The 10,000-nt window shown below is 40.9% G+C and overlaps 1 protein-coding gene across 1 annotated transcript in view; it reads left to right on the top strand.

Annotated features, from left to right (window-relative positions):
- Positions 1–679, top strand: part of ctdsp2 (CTD (carboxy-terminal domain, RNA polymerase II, polypeptide A) small phosphatase 2) — a 9,506-nt gene extending 8,827 nt beyond the window's left edge. The window contains exon 7 of the mRNA XM_083535592.1: positions 1–679. This exon is cut by the window's left edge and continues 890 nt beyond it. The gene's annotated coding sequence lies outside the window, so the exon portion shown is untranslated.
- Positions 680–10,000: the final 9,321 nt, after the last annotated feature.

Genomic DNA, 10,000 nt, shown 5'->3' with positions numbered 1-10,000 from the left:
TCAGTGCCTTCAATGGAAACTTAAAACCTAAAACAATCTTTTCACTGATTTTTACGTGTTTATTCTGCGCTAAAGTTTACAGTCAACATTCTTCTTATTCATTTTAATACATAAACCAGTACTTACACACACACACACACACACACACACACACACACACACACACACTGCTGGTGTTTTGAAAAGATGTTTTAAAAGTCAGTGTTCAATAAATTTGACAAATATAGAACAAAGCATTACGGTGCCATTACAGCGGATATTTTTGTCCTGTTGCAGATAATTCAGTGTTTCTCTCTCTCTCTCTCTCTCTCTCTCTCTCTCTCTCTCTCTCTCTCTCTCTCTCTCTCTCTCTCTCTTTCTCTCTCTCTCTCTTTCTCTCTCTCTCTCTCATACACACACACACTCCTCAGTGTAAGACCTTTAGCAGTGTTGTATTTGCTTCAGTGGTGTGTGTGTGTGTGTGTGTGTGTGTGTGTGTGTGTGTGTGTGTGTGAAGAAAAGAACGAACGCTGTGGTTTCTATGCAGACTGTAAATTGCAAAAAGTCCTTTATGTTGTTTTTGTTAGTGTTTTCTACATTTCTACTGTTGGATTCCTGCTGCAGGTCTCACACTCCTGTTTATAAAATATTTCCTCAATTCTAAAATTTTAAAATTGGCAATAAAATGATTTTTACTGCAGTGTTTGAGTTGTTGTGATTTTGTTGGCCTTTAATCAGAAGAACAAATAAGTCAAGTCAAGTCAAGTCAAGTTTATTTGTATTGCGCTTTTCACAACAGACATTGTCTCAAAGCAGCTTTACAGAAAACAACAGTGAAGGTGAATGGTGTGCGTTTGTCCCTGATGAGCAGCCGTGGCGACAGTGGCAAGGAAAAACTCCCTTAGATGATATGAGGAAGAAACCTTGAGAGGAACCAGACTCAAAGGGGAACCCATCCTCATATGGGTGACATCAAAAGTTTGGTCATAAATCTTTCAACAATACAGAACAATTTGTGATCATCATAGATCCAGCATCAGCTTCTCCATGCCAGGGCCTTTAAACACTCGGCATCTACTTCTCCATGATCATCCATAGGTCCATAATCTTCACGAGGTGGGACGTGACTGGAGCTGGCCAAACCTCAGGATGCCTCGGGATGGGGAGAGAAAGAGAAGCAGTGGAGAGGAATTAGCGTAGCTGCTGTTCATGATATTAACAGCACAAGTTGATAATGTGCATGTGATCAGATGTTCTGGAGCACAAGGTTGTGATGTGATGTGTGTGATGTGTGTTATGTGTAGGCTTTGCTAAAAAGATATGTTTTTAATCTGCACTTAAACTGGGAGAGTGTATCTGAACCCCGAACACTGTCAGGAAGACTATTCCAGAGTTTAGGAGCTAAATGTGAAAATGCTCTACCGCCTTTAGTGGACTTTGCTATTCTAGGAACTACTAGAAGCCCAGAGTTTTGAGATCTCAGGGAGCGTGACGGATTGTAGCGTGTTAAAAGACTGGATAGATACATGGGAGCCAAACCATTTAGTGCTTTATAAGTGAGTAGCAGTAGTTTGTAGTCTATTCGAAACTTAATAGGAAGCCAATGTAGGGACGATAAGATTGGGGTTATATGATCGTATTTTCTTGACCTAGTAAGAACTCTTGCTGCGGCATTCTGAACTAACTGAAGCTTGTTTATTAATGATGCAGGACATCCACCTAGTAATGCATTACAGTAGTCTATTCTAGAGGTCATAAACGCATGGACGAGCTTCTCTGCATCAGATATAGATAACATATTTCTTAGCTTAGAAATATTTCTAAGGTGAAAGAAGGCTGTTTTTGTAACTTGATTGATGTGATTTTTAAAAGATAAGTTGCTGTCTAAAATAACTCCCAGGTCTTTTACCGTTGAACTAGTAGTTACAGAACAACCGTCTAAATGCAGGCTGAGATGCTGGAGCTTCTGTGTACTATTTTTTGGGCCGATGAGCAAAATCTCCGTTTTATCAGGATTTAATAGCAGAAAGTTATGGGTCATCCAATCTCTTATTTCTTCAACACACTCAGTTATGCGAGCTAATTGAGCTGTATCGCCTGGTTTGGATGAAATATATAGCTGGGTATCATCAGCATAACAATGGAAGCTAATTCCATGCCTTCTAATAATATTTCCTAATGGAAGCATGTATATTGTAAAAAGCAGGGGTCCCAGAACTGACCCTTGTGGCACGCCATAATTTACTAGCATTATCCTGGATAGCTCTCCATTTAAATCTACGAAATGGTAACGATTGGACAGGTAGGATTTAAACCAGCTTAATGCCTGTCCCTGAATACCGATGTAATTCTGTAAGCGATCGAGGAGAAGATCATGATCTATAGTGTCGAACGCAGCACTAAGATCTAGTAAAACTAATAGGGAGATGTAGCCTTGGTCTGAAGCTAAAAGCAGGTCGTTAGTGATTTTAACTAGAGCAGTTTCTGTGCTATGATGGGGCCTAAAACCTGACTGAAACTCTTCAAAGATATTGTTCTCCTGCAAGTGGTTACATAACTGGGCAGCGACAATCTTTTCTAAAATCTTAGACATAAATGGGAGATTTGAAATTGGTCTGTAATTCGATAGCGTGTTTGGATCCAGATTAGGTTTTTTAATGAGGGGCTTAATAACTGCTAACTTGAGGGATTTAGGGACATGACCTAACGATAGTGAGGAGTTAATAATATTTAAAAGAGGCTCACCAGCTGTATATAACACTTCCTTCAGTAGTTTAGTGGGAATTGGATCTAACTGACATGTTGTTGATTTAGCTTTCATAATAGCATCATACAGCTCTTCCTGTCCTATACATGTAAAACAGTGTAGTTGTGGGGTTGTAAGTACGATTGTGTCGGGAGATGCTGTCAGAGGTTGAACTGCCACAATTGTTTTTCGAATGTTATCTATTTTTTCAGTGAAGAAATTCATAAAGTCGTCACTACTAAACTGTGATGGAACACATTTTTCAGATCCCTGATTTGTTGTTAATTTAGCGACTGTACTGAAAAGGAACCTGGGATTGTTTTTGTTATTTTCTATGAGTTTGCTCAGGTGTTTAGCTCTAGCAGCTTTTAGCGCCTGTCTGTAGCTAAGCATACTGTCTTTATACGCAATTCTAAATACCTCCAATTTAGTTTTCCTCCATTTTCTCTCCAGATTACGTGTTGTTCTCTTTAGGGCATGCGTATGACTATTATACCAAGGTGCAGGTGCTTGTTCTCGAACCTTTTTTAACCGGATGGGGGCAACAGTGTCTAAAGTGCTAGTGAGGATAAGGTCTATGTTGTTCGCCATCTCATCAAGATGATCAGCAGTTATGGGTTTAATGTGAAACTGAGATAAATCAGGCAGGTTATTTATGAATCTGTCCTTAGTGGTTGGAATAATAGTCCTACCAAGTCGATAACGTGGTGAAACACGGTTAATCTGCTCTACCGGTAGTGTGTACAGTAGGAGATAATGGTCTGTGATGTCATCACTCTGGGGTAAAATATTTATATCAGTGACGTCTGCTCCGTGGGATATTATTAAGTCTAGTTTGTGGTTAAAACGGTGGGTTGGTCTGGTGACGTTTTGTTTAACTCCAAAAGAGTTTAGTAAATCGACAAATGATAATCCTAGAGCATCGTTTACATCATCTACATGAATATTAAAATCTCCTACAAGCAGCACTTTATCAAAGCTGATCAGGAGGTCTGAGAGAAAACAAGCAAACTCTTGAAGAAAATCAGCGTAGGGTCCTGGGGGTCTGTACACGGTGACCAGAGCGAGTTTTCTATGCATCTCTGAAAGTGCAATTTTAAGAACGAGCACTTCAAATGATTTAAAGCTGAATCCTAATCTCTGACTAACATTAAGAGAAGCACTATAAATGGTTCCTACACCCCCCCCACGACCAGTCTGACGGGGCTCATGCTTAAAAAACATATCCTGACGGTGTCGACTCGTTTAGACCCATATAATCACCTGGTTTAATCCAGGTCTCAGTGAGACAGAGTGCATCGAGATTATTCTCTATGATCATCTCATTTACAATCAGTGCTTTGGGTGCAAGTGATCTAATGTTTAAAAGACCGAACTTTAGAACTTTGTTGTGTTTGTTTATCTGGCATTTTTCAGTTTTAACTGTAATAAGATTATTTCTGGATCTTGTGTATGTAATTCTTGGTTTTACTACCCGAGGAATAGATACGGTTTCTATAAACTGGGCTGTGTGTGAACTTGTAACTATTTGGTCTGTAGTATGCGTGTTCTTATAGTTGAAGATTTCTTGATGTCTTACCAGTCAGATGGTGTGTAGTATCCTAGAGATGTTATCTGATAGCACTGCTGCTCCAACTCTGCTGGGGTGCAGGCCATCAGGGCGGAAGAACCTAGGACGCTCCCAGAAACAGTTCCAGTTATTAACAAAGAGAAGTTTATGTTCTCGACACCATGACTGTAACCATTCATTTAGAGCTAAAAGTCTACTAAAGTTCTCAGCCCCTCGCTGGTAAGTGGGAAGAGGTCCTGACACAATGATCCTCGTTGTGGGTGATGTGCTGCGTACCGTCTCCACCAGGATCCTGAAGTCCCTCTTTAAGATCTCCGTTTGCCGCAGCCTGGTGTCGTTTGATCCGGCATGGAGAACAACCGCTCCGAAGTTCTCGTTCAGGATCGCGGGTACCTGCGCAGCGACATCCAGAACACGAGCACCAGGAAAACAGCGAGTGTGCACCTTACCTTTAGCTCGGGTAGCGCGGACATGCCGGACGATGGAATCTCCGAGAATAACAGTGTCGCGTTCCGTCTCGCGGAGGGGGACGAAGCGGTTCTCGGTCGAGATCTCGAAGGCCGGTGGTGGAGGTGGAGACGTCCTCGATCGGGGCTTGGCTTGTCTCTTCCGCCGCAAATAAATGGTTTCTATGCAACAAACTCGGTAATGTTACGCTCTGAAAGTTTACTTTTGACTAAATAAATCTATAAATTTCCAGAACTTTATTTTATTAAAAAAAATCCTCCATTAACATGAAGAACAGATTTATACACTTTCAGCATCCAGTCACTTCAGCTGAAATACTTTGCTGCGTCTCTTGTATCATAATAAAAAAAAAAACCCTCTGTGTTGTAAATGTCCTTCTAAGTGCATCTGTGACCAAATCAGTTTCTTCTCCTCGGACATTTGTTGAATGAAACAGCTTTTAAATCCACATGAGTAGATTTGGGACGTGAAATCGCTGCTGTTACTGGTCTCAGGGTCGCCATATCCGCAATATCCAAAGCTACAGCTCGTGTAGTTCCTGCTTTAGAAACTCCAACATACACTTACACTTACACTACTAGAAAAATCCTATTAAATGAATACAATAGAAAAGAATAGAATATTGGGAATAAGTTAATACATATTCATGATCAAATTCTATAAAAACGTAAGTCTATGATTCTTATAGTGCTTAGACCAGCAAAGTTCTTCACTGCTATACTATAAAGTGCATAGGTTTTAGGTTTTAGGTTTTAGGTTTTAGGCTGTTGGTGTCGGTGTAAAAGTGAGAATTAAAATAAATTAAATACATAATTTTTTTAAATCAATTTACAAAATGGAAATCTGCTCTACTGGAAGTGTGTACAGTATGAGGTAATGGTCTGTGATGTTTATTTCAATATTTAATAATTTAATTTAATAATATGTTTATATCAATCTTTATTTATAGAGCACCAAACATCTGGCAGGTAGAGCCGTGGTGCAGAAGAAAGTGCAAAATAGTAATACAATTTGAATGAACATAACAGTAGTAAAATATACAATATCATAAAAGAAAGAAGTAAATTGTAAAAATTTAAACAGATGAAAAAATAAAATAAGCATTAAAACAAATAAAATAAAGGTTAAGAAGCAGGAGACTCACACCCTCTACTACACAACACAGACTTTGGTGAATAAGTGGGTCTTCAGTTTAGCTTTAGAGTAGAGAATTCCCTTTCAGAGGTGAGATCAGGGAGGAGGGAATTCCCGAAGTTAGGAGCTGCTACTGAGAGCGTGATCACCCCACGAGTTATATCTTGTTCTGGGCGCTTTGAGCAGCACGAGGACGAGATCAGAGGACCAGAGTTCGGCTCTGGTGTGCAGATGGAGAAGTTGATTTAAACAGGTTGGGGTCGTACCAGACAGGGATTTAAAAACTAATAAGGGTTTTATACTGGATCCTGTACTGTACTGGGAGTCAGTGGAGAGAGAAAAGGACCAGGGTGATGAGTGCACGCTTACTGGTACCAGTTAAAAGCCGTGCTGCAGTGTTCTGAACCAGCTGTAGATAGAGAGAAGACTGAGTAATGCCTGAATAATATATACATATTATAATATATAATATATACACTTATACATAATAATGTATAAATATTATCATAGTTGTAAATTGCATGATGTCTTACTTTCAATCAGATGGTGTGAAGAATCCTAGAGATGTTGTCTGATAGCACTGCTGCTCCAACTCTGCTGGGGTGCAGGCCATCAGGACGGAAATAAAACCTCAGAAGCTCCCAGAAAAGATTCCAAATGTCCACAAAGAGTAGTTTGTGTTCTCGACACCACTGTTACCACTCATTTAGTGCAAAAAGTCTACTTCTTCTTCTTCTTTCTGCTGCTCCCATTAGGGGGCGCCACAGCAGATCATCCGTCTCCATCCCCCTCTGTCCTTCACATCTGCCTCTTTCACACCAACTACCTGCATGTCTTCTCTCACCACATCCATAAACCTACTCCTTGTTCTTCCTCTTTTCCTCCTTCCTGGTGGCTCCATCCTTCAGCATTCTTCTACCAATTCATGTCCCTCCTCTGCACATGTCCGAACCATCTCAATCTCACCTCCCTCACCTTGTCTCCAAAACGTCCTACATGTGCTGTCCCTCTAATAAACTTATTTCTAATCCTGTCCATCGTCATCACTCCCAACGAACATCTCAACATCTTCAGCTCTGCTACCTCCAGCTCCACCTCCTGTCTTTTACTCAATGCCACTGTCTCTAATCCATACAACATCTCAGGCCTCACCACAGTCCTATAAACCTCTTCTCCCTGCAACCGCATCACTCCACTGCCCTCCCTCTCATTCATACACATGTACTCTGTCTTACTCCTACTGACTTTCATTCCCCTTCTCTCCAGCGTGTACCTCCACCTCTCCAGGATCTTCTCAACCTGCTCCCTAATCTCACCACAAATCACAATATCATCCACAAACATCATAGTCCACAGAGACTCCTGTCTGACCTCGTCCTTCAACCTGTCCATCACCACTGCAAACAGGAAAGGGCTCAGAGCCGATCCTTGGTGCAGTCCAACCTCCACCTCAAACCCATCTGTCGTTCCTACTGCACACTTCACTGCTGTCACACTGTCCTCATACATGTCCTGCACCACCCTCACATTCTTCTCTCACACACCAGACTTCCTTATACAATACCACAACTCCTCTCTCGGCACCCTGTCGTATGCTTTCTCTAAATCCACAAACACACAATGCTAGTGCAAAAAGTCTACTAATCTTCTCAATTCCTCGCTGGTAAGTGGGAAGAAGACAGCAATCCAAATCAGTGTATTTTTGTGATGCTCTCTGGATTTCAGTTCTTCCACTTGTACAAAGTCAGGAATTTTGTAGGATCAGACTCAGATGTGTGATAAACCAATTCTTCCAAGCAGGTGCTGATGATCATCAATTTCATCTGTAAACCCAGTGATGAAGTGAAACAGAAACAGCTGTGTAGGAGCTTCAAACTGGGTGAGGAACCAAACTCTGCTACTAAGGTGAGGTTGTGGGAGACAGTTTCATGTCACAGGTCCGACACCATGGCAAGACTGAGCACAGCAACAACACACAATGAAGTTCTACTGCATCAGCAGCATCTCTCTCAGGCACAGATCTTCAAAACACTGAGCTTTTAAGATGTGCTCTTTAAGATATGTTGAAGAAGCACAAAGAAGAGGGTGATGTTGAGGAGCAAAGACACAGTGGTCAATCAGGGAAACTTAAAGCAGCAGATGAAAGATACAATGCTTATTAGTGTCCGTGCATTTATGTGTATATATGTGTAGGTATGCATGTGTGTGTATGTGTGTGTGAGTGTGTATATGAATGTGTGTGAGTGAGTGTGTATGAGTGAGTCTGTGTATACTGTCTGTGTGTGTGTGTGTGTGTGTGTGTGTGTGTGTGTGTGTGTGTATGTGTGTGTGTGTGTGTGTGTGTGTGTGTGTGTGTGTATGTGTGAGTGTGTGTGTGTGAGTGTATACTGTGTGTGTGTGTGTGTGTGTGTGTGTGTGTGTGTGTGTGTGTGTGTGTGTGAGTGTATACTGTATATGTGTGTGTGTGTGTGTGTGTGTGTGTGAGTGTATACTGTATATGTGTGTGTGTGTGTGTGTGTGTGTGTGTGTGTGTGTGTGTGTGTGTGATGTTTATGTGTTTAACACATTATTACATTACCATTAAAACTTTGGACTTTAAGATTTATGCTTATTTATAATAATTGCTCATGTATAATATTTATATTTATTTATAGTGTTTATTACAGTTTTTCTCAGTATCTTTGGAGCTTCTCTGAGATCAGAAATATACAGGCTTCTGGTTGCTCAACTGTCTCAGGTCTTCTTCTATCATTTTCCTCTTTATGATGCGCCAAATGTTTTCTCTGGGTGAAAGATCTGGACTGCAGGTGGACATTTCAGTACCCGGATTCTTCTTCTACACAGCATGATGTTGTAATTGATGCACTATGTGGTCTGACATTGTCATGCTGGAAAATGCAAGATCTTCCCTGAAAGAGACGACGTCTGGATGGGATCATATGTTGTTCTAGAACTTGGATATACCTTTCAGTATTGATGATGACTTCCAGATGTGTAAGCTGCCCATGCCACACGCACTCATGTAACCCCATACCATCAGAGATGCAGGCTTCTGAACTGAGCGCTGAGAACAACTTGGGTTGTCCTTGTCCTCTTTAGTCTGGATGACATGGTGTCCCAGTTTTCCAAAAAGAACTTTAGCTTTTGATTCATCTGACCACAGAACAGTTTTCCACTTTGCCACAGTCCATTTTAAATGAGCCGTGGCCCAGAGAAAACACCTGAGCTTCTGGATCATGTTTAGATACGGCTTCTTTTTTGACCTATAGAGTTTTAGTCGGCGACGGTGAATGGCAGAGTGGATTGTGTTCATCAACAATGTTTTCTGGTATATTTGGATGATATGATGCACTGGAGATGATGAGAACTTCAAACTCTTTCCTTTCTGATGTTGCTCCACTATTTCTCGCCGCAGCATTGGGGGAATTGGTGATCATCTGCCCATCTGAGAGACACTGCCACTCTGAGAGGCTTTTTTTTATACCCAATCATGTTGCCAATTGATCTAATAATCTGCAAATTGATCCTCCAGCTGTTCCTTATATGCACATTTCACTTTTCCGGCCTCTTATTGCTGCCTGTCCCAACTTTTTTGGAATGTGTAGATCTCATGAAATCCAAAATGAGACAATATTTGGCATGACATTTCAAAATATCTCACTTTCAACATTTGATATGTTTCTATATTCTATTGTGAATAAAATATAAGTTTATTTTAGAGATTTGTAAATTATTGCATTCCTTTTTAAATTCACAATTTGTCCAGTGTCCCAACTTTTTTGGAAAAAAAAAAAGTAGTAGTTGTTTGTTTGTTTATTGGAGAGACAGCTGGAGTGAGAGATTGACAGAGTTAGAGAGAGACAGTGAGATGAAGTAAAAGAGAGACAAAGTGAGAGAGAGACAGAGTGAGCGAGAGAGGGACAGTGAAACAGAGTGGGAGAGAGACAGCAAAATGGAGTAAGAGAGAGAGACAGTGAGACGGAGTGAGAGAGAAAGAGAAAGAGAGAGAGAGAGAGAGAGAGAGAGAGAGAGAGAGAGAGAGAGAGAGAGAGAGTGAAAGAGAGACAGTGAGACAAAGTGAGTAAGAGAGAAAGAGAAGAGAG

Source organism: Silurus aristotelis, assembly GCF_946808225.1.
Source record: "Silurus aristotelis genome assembly, chromosome: 29".
NCBI lineage: Eukaryota > Metazoa > Chordata > Actinopteri > Siluriformes > Siluridae > Silurus > Silurus aristotelis.
This window is presented reverse-complemented; position numbering and strand designations above follow the sequence as displayed.